Source organism: Schistocerca nitens, chromosome 7 (assembly GCF_023898315.1).
Source record: "Schistocerca nitens isolate TAMUIC-IGC-003100 chromosome 7, iqSchNite1.1, whole genome shotgun sequence".
Lineage (NCBI taxonomy): Eukaryota > Metazoa > Arthropoda > Insecta > Orthoptera > Acrididae > Schistocerca > Schistocerca nitens.
This window is the reverse complement of record NC_064620.1, coordinates 594,787,253-594,799,884: the sequence shown is the minus strand read 5'-3', so window position 1 is coordinate 594,799,884 and position 12,632 is coordinate 594,787,253.

The window sequence follows — 12,632 nt, the reverse complement described above, 5'->3', positions numbered from 1 at the left end:
GCAGGTTTCTACGCTCGGAAGGCTGTTACGTCCATACCAATGGAACCACGCTGTCGTCGCGAAAGAATTCGTTGGTGTAGGGAGCTTGTTGGTGGGGGTCAGCCATATGGCTCCAGACCGATGTTTTCCGTCTAATCCTGCTACACTGTGGCAAGTAATTCTAGGTACCAGTTAGTGTGGAGAGAGAGGGGAACACGTTCCACACCACGGAATGCTCATGAACGTCTTCGGTATCTCCTAGGCGTGTTGTCGTGTGACTAGGGCCTCCTGTCGGGTAGACCGTTCGCCGGGTGCAAGTCTTTCGATTTGCCGCCACTTCGGTGGCTTGCGCGTCGATGGGGATGAAATGATGATGATTAGGACAACAAACACCCAGTCTCTGAGCGGAGAAAATCTCCGACCCAGCCGCGAACTGAGCCCGGGCCCTTAGGATTGACATACTGTCGCGCTGCCCACTCAGCTGCCAGGGGCAGATGGCGTTGTTGTGTGGACAGGCATTAGTCAAGGTGGTCCCACACCGCTGCATATCTTTGTGCGAGGTGTCGTTACAGCACAGCAGTACTGCAGAGACCTTATTTTGATCATGCGCGTCCCTAATTTCTGTTGATGGACGACAATGCCAGCCCACACGGGTCTGGTAAGGTGTCTGAAACACTGGAAAGTGAATACATTGCAAGTACGGAACGGCTTGCTTACTCCCCTGACCTAAACCCTAGAGATCATGTTTGTGTTGCTCTTGCCAAACGCATTTCTCAACGAAGACGACCTCCTCTACCCGTGCAAGAACTGAAAACCGCCACTCCACTAGGCCCCCTTTGGTTTGGTAGCTAGCATGAATAACAGATGCAAAATCAGTGTTAGTGCACGACACGTTTAGAATGGAAGAAAAGAAAAGTCACTAAATATTCGTTACGTGATGATATTCTCTCAAAGTTCGATAATATCGGACTGATAATTCACTGTATAAAACTATCCCTCTCCTTCAGTGTTCCATAATTTTAGCACTTTGAGACAGCAAATTTTCGCGTCAATAAAAGTTTCATATGAGTGCAACTTGTCATCTTCTGTCCGAAGATTGCTTTGATGCAGCTCTCTATGTTACACTACCCCGTGCAAACCTCTTCATTTCCAAATAACTATTGCAACATACATCCTTCTGTATCTGCTTACAGCATTCATCTCTTGGTCTCCCTCTACAATTTTTACCTCTCACACTTCCCTGCAGTACTAAAATGGTGATCACTTAGTGTCTCAGAATGTGTCTTATCAACCGATCCCTCCTTCAACTCAGGTTGTGTCACAAATCTCTTTTCTCTCCATTTCCATTCAGTACCTCCTTATTGGTTACGCGATCTACCCATCTAATGCTCAGTATTCTTCTATAGAAACACACTTCAAAAGTTTCTATTCTCTTCTTGTCTAAATTGTTAATAGCCCATGTTTCACTTCAGTACATGACTATATACAGCTACTTACAGAAAAGACTTCGTAACACTTGAGTCGATATTCAATATTAATAAATTTCTCTCCTTGAGAAATGGTTTACTTGCCTTCTCCAGTCTACAATTTATATCCTCTCTACTTTGGTCATCACAATTATTTTTCTGTATAATTAACAAAACGCGTCCACTACTTTAAGTGTCTCATTTCCTAACCTAATTCCCAAAGCATTACCTGATTTAATTCGACTACGTTCCATTGTCCTTGTTCTCGTTTTTTTTATGTTCATTTCGTATCCTCCTTTCGAGACACATTATTGGCCTGTAATTCGGTGAATTGTTACTCGAAACAATCATGTTAACGTTAATACCCCGCGCTGTTTCCCTTCCACATGAGTTTGTCCACTGCGCGACAGATTTCCAGTATAAGTGAGCTGTGGGAAGGGATGATTCCACAGTCTCTACGTTTCACATTCGAATTATGACTTCGTCCCTATTACTCTAGCCAGCTGATTCCCCCTTATTTCAGATGCGGTAAGCGTGACGGTGCGTTACCTCTCCAGTTACTCGTCTCTCCAGCTGCTAGTATTGGAGACAACCTCGCTCAATCTGCGATTCCTAGACGGAGTCACCGTCCCGCTGCAATTCCTGAAGAGAAGCTCCTCTCTGCTGCGATGCAGAGTATCTCTCTCCTGCTTTGATTCCTGGAAACCTCTCGAGTTGGAATTTCGTCACTCCTACTTCGTCTGGTGAGTTCTATCTTTGTGCCCTTCACTGGACCATTACTCCGTTTTACCTTTCCAATGATGCGTTCCTCCATCTGTGAATCCTAAAGAGATCCTCACTGCAGTTGTAAATTCCAGTGAGTGTTTCACCCCACCTATCTGGTGTCAGCAGTGACAAGTGGTTTCCGAAAATGCGCTTCCAATCGAGTGACGAGTTCCGCGTGACGCTTGGCACAAAGCCGCGATTTCAAGGCACTGGAACACTGTGGAAGTTACGTTTTCACCACCACATTCTAATATACCATAATGGAAAACATTCCTTCCCAGTATTTACGTAAAACGTATCTCTTTCTATGAGCACATTCAAGTTCGTTTCAATCAGGCTGTAATTATACAAAGTTATTACGTTATTTAAGAGTACTAGACAGTTTCTCGCGTTCTCACATGCACAACAAATGTAGATACGTCATTCTCTTAAGACGTGTAAAAAACAAAACACATTTCTTACCCAGTTAGACCCTGTGTGGGTCAACACGAGTGAGGTGGGAGTGAGTTAGTGAGTTTAACCATTTTATCCAGTTTCGACTTTATACACTACTGGCCATTAAAATTGCTGCACCACGAAAATGACGTGCTACAGACGCGAAATTTAACCAACGGGAAGAAGATGCTGTGATATATAAATAATTAGTTTTCCAGAGCATTCACACAAGGTTGGCGCCAGTGGCGACACCTACAACGTGCTGACATGAGGAAAGTTTCCAACCGATTTCCCATACACAAGCAGCAGTTGACCGGCGTTGCCTAGTGAAACGTTGTTGTGATGCCTCGTGTAAGGAGAAGAAATGCGTACCGTCACGTTTCCGAATTTGATAAAGGTCGGATTGTAGCCTATCGCCATTGCGGTATATCGTATCGCGACATCGCTCCTCGCGTTGGTCGAGATCCAATGACTGTTAGCAGAATATGGAATCGGTGAGTTCAGGAGGGTAATACGGAACGCCGTGCTGGATCCCAACGGCCCTTTATCACTAGCAGTCGAGATGACAGGCATCTTATCCGCATGGCTGTAACGGATCGTGCGGCCACGCCTCGATCCTTGAGTCAACAGATGGGGACGTTTGCAAGACAACAACCATCTACACGAACAGTTCGACGACGTTTGCAGCAGCATGGACTATCAGCTCGGAGACTATCGCTGCAGTTACCCTTGACGCTGCATCACAGATAGGAGCGTCTTCGATGGTGTACTCAACAACGAACCTGGGTGCACGAATGGCAAAACGTCATTATTTCGGATGAATCCAGGTTCTGTTTACAGCATCATGATGGCCACACCCGTGGTTGGCGACATCGCGGTGAACGCACATTGGAAGCGTGTATTCGACATCGCCATATTGGCGTATGACCCGGCGTGATGGTATGGGGAGCCAATGGATACACGTCTCGGTCACATCTTGTACGCATTGACGGCACTTTGAACAGTGGACGTTACATTTCAGATGTGTTACGACCCGTGGCTCTACACTTCATTCGATCCCTGCGAAACCCTACATTTCAGCAGGATAATGCACGACGGCATGTTGAAGGTCCTGTACGGGTCCTTCTGGATACAGAAAATGTTCGACTGCTGCCCTGGGCATCTGGCGCTGCAGTCCGGAACCGCGGGACTGCTACGGTCGCAGGTTCGAATCCTGCCTCGGGCATGGGTGTGTGTGATGTCCTTAGGTTAGTTAGGTTTAAGTAGTTCTAAGTTCTAGGGGACTTATGACCTAAGATGTTGAGTCCCATAGTGCTCAGAGCCATTTTTTTTGCCCTGGGCAGCACATTCTCCAGATCTCTCACCAACTGAAAACGTCGGGTCAATGGTGGCCGAGTAACTGGCTCGTCACAATACGCCAGTCACTACTGTTGATGAACTGTGGTATCGTGTTGAAGCTGCATGGGCAGCTGTACCTGTACACGCCATCCAAGGTCTGTTTGGCTCAATGTCCAGGCGTATCAAGGCCGTAATTACGGCCAGAGGTGGTTGTTCTGGGTACTGATTTCTCAGAATCCATGCACCCAAATTGTGTGAAAATGTAATCACATGTCTGTTCTAGTATAATATATTTGTCCAATGAATATCCGTTTATCATCTGTGTTTCTTCTTGGTGTAGCAATTTTAATGGCTAGTAGTGTATTTATTTGCTAGGGCGCTGATAGCCTTGCTGTTGAGACCGTCAATGAACCGGACACCGGGTAGGTATCCACGTTGCACACTGACGACCAGGCTATGCGGAACTAAGTGTAGGATATTATTTCTTTTTCACACTGTTTACAAGAATAGTGTATCCTCTTCTACTGTGCACCTGACAATAAGTACTGGTGCGTAACTAGCATCAAGTGCTACATACATTGCTAAATCAATTAACAGCACGATGTCATTGAGTCGTCCGCAGCCCGTGGTCGTGCGGTAGCGTTATCGCTTCCCACGCCCGGGTTCCCGGGTTCGTTTCCCGGCGGGGTCAGAGATTTTCTCTGCCTCGTGATGACTGGGTATTGTGTGCTGTCTTTAGGTTAGTTAGGTTTAAGTAGTTCTAAGTTCTAGGGGACTGATGACCATAGATGTTAAGTGCCATAGTGCTCAGAGCCATTTGAACAATTTTTTTCATTGAGTCGGTTTACGCCCATTAAGAACAACTCAACGAAGAATTATTCTAATACTGGCATTAACAAATTTGGCAACCACTTAAGTGTCATCAAATGTGGCAAAGTGGTTGTGTGTATTGGTTGCAGTGGTGAAAGTGAACATCAGAGTCAATGAGTACGCTTACCGATGTTGCGTTAAAATATGACAGGATTTAAAATCCAATTTAATTTTTTGTGATGAGTAAAGTGAATAAATTAAGTGTCTGGTTAAAACGACGTGTTGCCAACGTTATATAGTGATAACGAGCACGAAGCTCAGCACATTTAGTTCACTAAAGGTGGAAACCTACCAATGCGAGTAATTAAGGCCGAATACATTGACCCGATAGTGTATTATGTGTGGCACCACATCTGCGTCCCAACTCGGCTGGGGATCTGGTGTCTCAATTACTTGACGAGGGTATACGAGCTCAGCCACCCGTCAGGCATGCTTGTTATGTACTAAAATGTTTGTAGATGGGAGACTGAAAAAATGGTTCAAATGATTCTCAGCACTATGCGACTTAACATCTGAGGTCACAGTCCCCTCGACTTAGAACTACATAAACCTAACTAAGCTAAGGACATCACAGACATCCATGCCCGGGGCAGGATTCGAACCTGCGACCGTAGCAGCAGCGCGGTTCCGGACTGAAGCACCTAGAACCGCTCGGCCACAGCGGCCGGCGATGGGACATTAAAGTCATGGTCATGATGACACTAGTCATGCTGGTGCCAGCTAATTACATGATAACGACATGGCGGTGTCCCTCTGAACTGCACGTGGAACTGCACATAGGATGCTGCCTTTTCCCCACGGAGCTGTTAGCGAAGGTTAGACGCTGCGACAAGTCTCGTGCTCGGTGTGGTACTGTGGTGGTGGTAAATGGACCTGGTGGCTGCGTGACAGATGGAATCTGCTGGAACGTGGTCTTCCATTTGGTGAAGGCGGTAACGAAGTATAGCGTTTACTAACCTAATGTGGTCTCGTCAGTGGCCAAAAATGTTGGAAACATTTCTAAGAGAAGCATGTCCCACTGTACAGCCACTGTACAGCAGTAGTTTCAAGATGGTTGTATAACAAAGGAACAAAATATGAATAATGAAGAGAGGCGAGGACTGAAAGTCCTATCAATTACAACATTAACAGAGATGGAGCACAGGCTCAATATGCTTCTTGTATAAAGATGGGGCCTGAACAAAGTTTTATAACGTACAGTCCCTGCATTATCCTTAAGCCTTTTAGGAAACACAGGAGACTAAATTTGGATGACGTGACACATACTTCAAACGCTGTTCTACTAAATAGAAAAACTTTGATCAATCCAGACTCTATTGCCGCGCTCAGTGGCCGTGCGGTTAGGGGCGCCATGTCACTGACTGCGCGGTCACTCCCGCCGGAGGTTCGAGTCCTCCCTCGGGCATGTGTATGCGTGTGTTGTTCTTAGCATAGGTTAGTTTAAGTTAATTTATGTGGTGTGTAAGTCTAGGAACCGATGACCTCTGCAGTTTGGTCCCTTAAGAACTCACACACATTCTATCATATCAGACTCTATTACAGTAATCTGCAATACAATTTAGTGCCATGCTAAGAGGAACCTGGTTGCTCCCAAACCTTACTGCTATCTTTCTCATACATCACGGTGGTGATCACCTGTGCGTGAAGTTTTCGGGGTCAGCGTCTACCTCGGTGGGGTCATCATGGGCGGTTTCAATACATGAAGAGAGCCCTTCAGAACATCTGTAGACGAAGAATAAAAGTCACGTAAAAAGTCCTGAGCTTATACATTAGGCTAGCAGAATTGGCCTGCCAAAAATGAGAAACTCTGAAATGAGTTCTGCGACTGTGTCCTACGAGGAGTTTCTGCTCTCATCAGTATGAAGAAGAAATTTCAACCCACTCCCAAATCTCTGTGACTCTACAACATTTATCAAATGTAAATATTAACTCCCAAATAACATATTACAAACTCTGATCAAAGCATTTAATACCAAAATAACAAATACGTGTTGAGCAAATACTAAAATGGAAATATATGCTCCAATTTTGAAGAGCAGAGATGGGACACAAACATTTTCCAGATTAGTATTGTATCACATGAAAAGGGGTGCGTTAAATTATACGTTTCTAAATTTCATATATCTTTCATTGTAGATAATCCGTTGCTACTCCATTCTATTCTCTCTCTTCAATTTCCCCGCAAACTAATTGTTCCTCACACCAACACATACCATATATACAAATTACAGGCTATACTAGTGCTTGATGATCGACATGTATTATATGAATATTATACAAATATTCCTAGTGCTTCGCTTTCACATCCACCAATTTGATATGTAAATGGCATACTACCTGTTTTTACATAAATCCTTACGATGAAAAACGAGTTGGGTGTGGTGAATGTAAATAATTTTTGGCAGTTCCGTCACATCATCTTGTTGCATTACGAAGCCCGCCGAGGCGGATATCTTGTTTTATGAGCGAGAATAAGTGCTGAGTATGATGGATTAGTGCCTTTATACAGCTTCAGCTATACTGAAATTACTGAACTATTCCAATTAAAAGTTATTTCGCCTCCTTAAACCTGAGAAAGTTATAGAGAGATTGTTGCTTTGCATTAGTCTTATCCGAAAGTATGTGAGTTATTAATGTTTAGTTTACCTTAGTTTCACCTGTAGACAATTTTTGAAAAAATTCTAAAATTTGTTCCAATTAAATAGCTATGTTTTGAGACACATCCGGTTCCGGCATTCTAGAAACCCTGATTGCTTACATTTCGTTCCTCGTTAACTATCCCATACGGTACCGGTATGCCATTTGTAGGTTAAGATGCAGAGGGAATAATAATAATAACAATAACAATGAATCACAGAATAATTATACCAGAATTATATTTCATCTCAAGCCAAGTTTTCTAGGATGCTGCCGACTGCCTTATTTCGTGCCTTATCTCAACGCCAATAATGTTCCATCATGGTCATTCCATGTAATAATTATAGCTTTATTCCGAAAGTTAAGGTGGACTGTATTGCAAGTTGCTCACCATAGCGCAGCGTGAAGCGATAACACAACGTTAACTTCTGGTGGCTTGTTGCACGTTACGGGTGGTTAGAATTATTTCATTTATGTCTGCAGATACAACATTGGTTGTGCTTATCGACAGTCAAATTAAATATTGTTCTGTTCCGATGTACTTTCTTGTCTGAGTAAATTCATAAAACCTTTGTGTTGACGGTACAATAAATATTACTATTTTTACAATTTAAATCGTCTTCTTGTGTCTCGATCTGTATTGAAAGTGCTGTTAATGGAAGGCAGGCAGATTATTAACGTCCCGTTAGTAAGGAAAAGCAAGACGAAATCACAGATTGGGCAAGGATTGTCCATGATGATGCAGCATAAAATTTGACGTATCACTTATACACTACTGGCCATTAAAATTGCTACACCAAGAAGAAATGCTGATGATAAAGGGGTATTGATAGGAGAAATATATTATACTAGGACATGTGATTACATTTTCACGCAATTTCGGTGCATACATCCTGAGAAATCAGTACCCAGAACAACCACCTCTGGCTGTAATAACGGCTTGGTTCGCCTGGGTATTGAGTCAAACAGAGCTTGGATGGCATGTACAGGTACAGCTGCCCATGCAGCTTCAACACGATACCACCGTTCATCAAGAGTAGTGACTGGCGTATTGTGACGAGCCAGTTGCTCGGCCACCATTGACCAGACGTTTTCAGTTGGTGAGAGATCTGGAGAATGTGCTGCCCAGGGCAGCAGTCGAACATTTTCTGTATCCAGAAAGGCCCGTACAGGACCTGCAACATGCGGTCGTGCATTATCCTGCTGAAATTAAGGGTTTCGCAGGGATAGAATGAAGGGTAGAGCCACGGGTCGTAACACATCTCAAATGTAACGTCCACTATTCAAAGTGCCAGAATTGCGAACAAGAGGTGACCGAGACGTGTAACCAATGGCACCCCATACCATCACGCCGGGTTATACGCCAGTATGGCGATGACGAGTACCCACTTCCAATATGCGTTCAGCGCGATGTCACCAAACACGAATGCGACCATCATGATGCTGTAAACAGAACCTGGATTCATCAGGAAAAATGATATTTGGCCATTCGTGCACCCAGGTTCGCCGTTGAGTACACCATTGCAGGCGCTCCTGTCTGTGATGCAGCGTCAAGGGTAACCGCAACGTTGGTCTCCGAGCTGATAGTCCATGCTGTTGCAAACGTCGTCTAACTGTTCGTGCAGATGGTTGTTGTCTTGCTAACGTCCCCATCTGTTGACTCAGGGATCGAGACGTGGCTGCACGATCCGTTACAGCCATGCGGATAAGTCATCTCGACTGCTAGTAATACAAGGCCGTTGGGATCCAGCATGGCGTTCCGTATTACCCACCTGAAACCACCGATTCCATATTCTGCTAACAGTCATTGGATCTCGATCACCGCGAGCAGCAATGTCGCGATACGATAAACCACAATCGCAATAGGCTACAATCCGACCTTTAACGAAGTCGGAAACGTGATGGTACGCATTTCTCCTCCTTACACGAGGCATCACAACAATGTTTCACTAGGCAACGCCGGTCAACTGCTGTTTGCGTGTCAGATATTGGTTGGAAACTCTCCTCATACCAGCACGTTGTAGGTGTCGGCACCGGCGCCAACCTTGTGTAAATGCTCTGAAAAGCAAATCATTTGCATATCACAGCATCTTTTTCCTGTTGGTTAAATTTAGCGTCTGTAGCACGTCCTCTTCTTGGTGTAGCAATTTTAATGGCCAGTAGTGTATTTTCGGGTGTGAGTCTCCGAAACGCAAAATACGTAAAAATTCTGAAAGAGTACAGGTTAATGATGAAAATAAAGCAGCCTGCCACGTCCCAGAGCAAATAATAATACACGATGCAGACGCAGTAATGTGATGACTACCCTATGTTCGACGTCATCATGCAATAACAGCTCCCAGACGGCAGGTGGGAGCACTAGCTGTGGAGTGTATATAAAACGTTTCCAGAGAATGCGGGAAACTGTGCAGGCGTCGTCGTAATGCGGAAACTGGGAGATTTCTCTGACGTCCAGAAGGGCATGATCATTGGCTTTCGGGCCGTGAGTAGAAGCATTTCTGAAATTGCTAAGTTTGTGCATTTTTCACGTGGTGCTGCGGTTAAAGTATGCCGTGAATGGCAAAATGGTGCTATCCAAAGCCGCCTCCAAGGAAACTATAGTGCACCATGGATCATAGATGGGGTGAACGACTGCTACAGATCCGTGTACGGACGAATAGATGTGCAACTGCTGAGCGACTGCCGGCCTCGATGAACCAAGGGGCTACCAACAGTGTCTCCTCAACGACCGTTTGTCGAACGTTGCTGCGTGTGGCCTCAGCAGCAGGTGCCTGCTGCAAGTATGCACACTGACTGCTGTTCACTGGCAACGAAAGCTGGAACTAGCACACCAATAACACAATAAAGCAACTGGACGTCCACTGAATGGCTACAGGTGGCCTTTTCAGATCAATCGCCTCTTATGATCCACCGGACGGATTGTTGTTTGAGCGTATAGTTATGCGACAATCGTCGGAATGGTTCAGACCGTAGGAGGGAGCATTATGGTCTGGGGAATGTTTCCGTGGCAATCCCTGGGTGATATCGTCATTATGGAAGGTACAATGGATAAACACAAGTTTCAGTCCAATCTTGGGTATCATGCTCACTATTATATGCAGTTTGTTTCTCCTCGGCAGGACGGCATCTACCAGTAGCCCCGTATTCAAGCTCAATCTAGAGTCTGTGACGTCACCTCTATCTGGCTATTCGCGCCAGCGATCCTTAACCCAAATTCCTAATGGAGGTGGCGGAAACACTGGAGACGGCCTGGCTTCACTTCCCTGTCCATACCTTCCAGAAATTCGTTGACGCTCTTTCTGAACGTTTCGCAGCGGACGCTATGCACGTCTCAACTAAGCATTGAACAGACGATTTGCTTATACTTCTGTCACACACGCCTAAATTATTTTACTGCTTGATGATGATGATGATGTTTGGTCTGTGTGGCGCTCAACTGCGCAGTTATCAGCGCCCCTACAAATTCTCAATCTTTACACAGTCCAGGCTCACCACTTTCACGTATGATGATGAAATGCTGCCGACAACACAAACGCCCAGTCCCCGGGCGTAGAAATTGCCCGACGCGGCCGTGAATCGAACCCAGGACCCCGTGATCCAGAGCCAGCAACGCTAGACACTAGACTACGAGATGCGGACAATGATAACCTTCAGGGCGCCCACGAATGAAGACGGCCAGTACGGTGCTATAAGTGGCGACCACCTCGGCACCAGTCTTACAGTCGAGGTTACTTCCGTGTCACTAGACAGTGTCCAAAGTTAAACCGAGTTGTTGATACCTTGCTCGAACTGGCAAACTTTCAGTCTCCATAACGCACACCCCTGCCGGGCCTCTGTTTATACCTAGCAACTGCTACCACAAGTTTTAACAATATATGGTGTTGTCAAAATAATTTGAAAGTGCACTGATATCGGAGGTGTAATCTATGAAAGTCAAGTCTGATCTTAATCGTTGCCTTTGCGTAACACTTTGCGTGTTTCTTCCGGTCTAGCAACTGCACCATTGTAACCAATAAAAAGTGGGCACATGTTTGTATGAAATGGTTTGTTTGATTCTGTCTAAACTACTAATTCCTAAACTATTTGCTAGTTTTTTACCCGCAGTTTCATTCCAATACAAGTACGTACCATTAGTTATACATGTTCCCATCTATCCTACTCTCTTTCCATCGCCTCCTCCCATCACTGTCCATCTGCTCCCCACCCTCTCTCTATCCGTCTCTTCCAACCTCTCAATATTTCTTCCTCTTTCCTCTTTCTGCCCATTTCCTCCTCCATCCTGTCTCTGTCCATCTCCTCCCCCCTATCTTTGTTAATCACCTTCCCTCCTCCTTTGCTCTCCATCTGCTCGTCTCCTTTCTCTACGCCCATCTGTTCCACTTCCCTGTCTGTCCACCCTCACATTCCTCATCTGTACTTCTGCCCTCCCCTTTCTCTGTCAACCGGCTTCTTCCACCCTCACCGGCCATCTCCTCCTCCCCATCTTTCTGTCCATCTCCTCATCTCCCCTCTATGTCTGTCCCTGCTGTCGCCATTCGTTACCTTCTCTTCGAATTCTCTTTCCATATTCTATTTCAATCCATTTTCACCCCAATTCCCCCCCCCCCCCCCCCCCCCCTGTGGGAGGTGGCTCTTACCACCTCAGAACCTCTCTCCAGACAATAAGTGGTATTTATTCCAAGTGTGGTTGAAATTGATGGAGCTGTTTATAACACACAATCATACGAGCACGCGCTATTGTTATTTCTGAAACACCTCGTATTTTTCTGTATGACTAATTACTACTTTAGTGTCATATCCTAAAAAATGGTTCAAATGGCTCTGAGCACTATGGGACTTAACTTCTGAGGACATCAGTCCCCTACAACTTAGAACTACTTAAACCTAACTAACCTAAGGACACCACACACATCCATGCCCGAGATAGGATTCGAACTTGCGACCGTAGCGGTCGTGCGGTTCCAGACTTTAACGCCTAGAACAGCTTGGCCACTGCTGCCGGCGTCATATCCTAAATGATAAACAAGTATTTGTTATTTAAGTCGTCATCTGTGGTCCTCATTGATTAATGAAAAGGTCTTTTTTGTTAATGGTGTAATTAATGTGTCATTATAGACCCCCACACTGGAACAGCACGCAGGG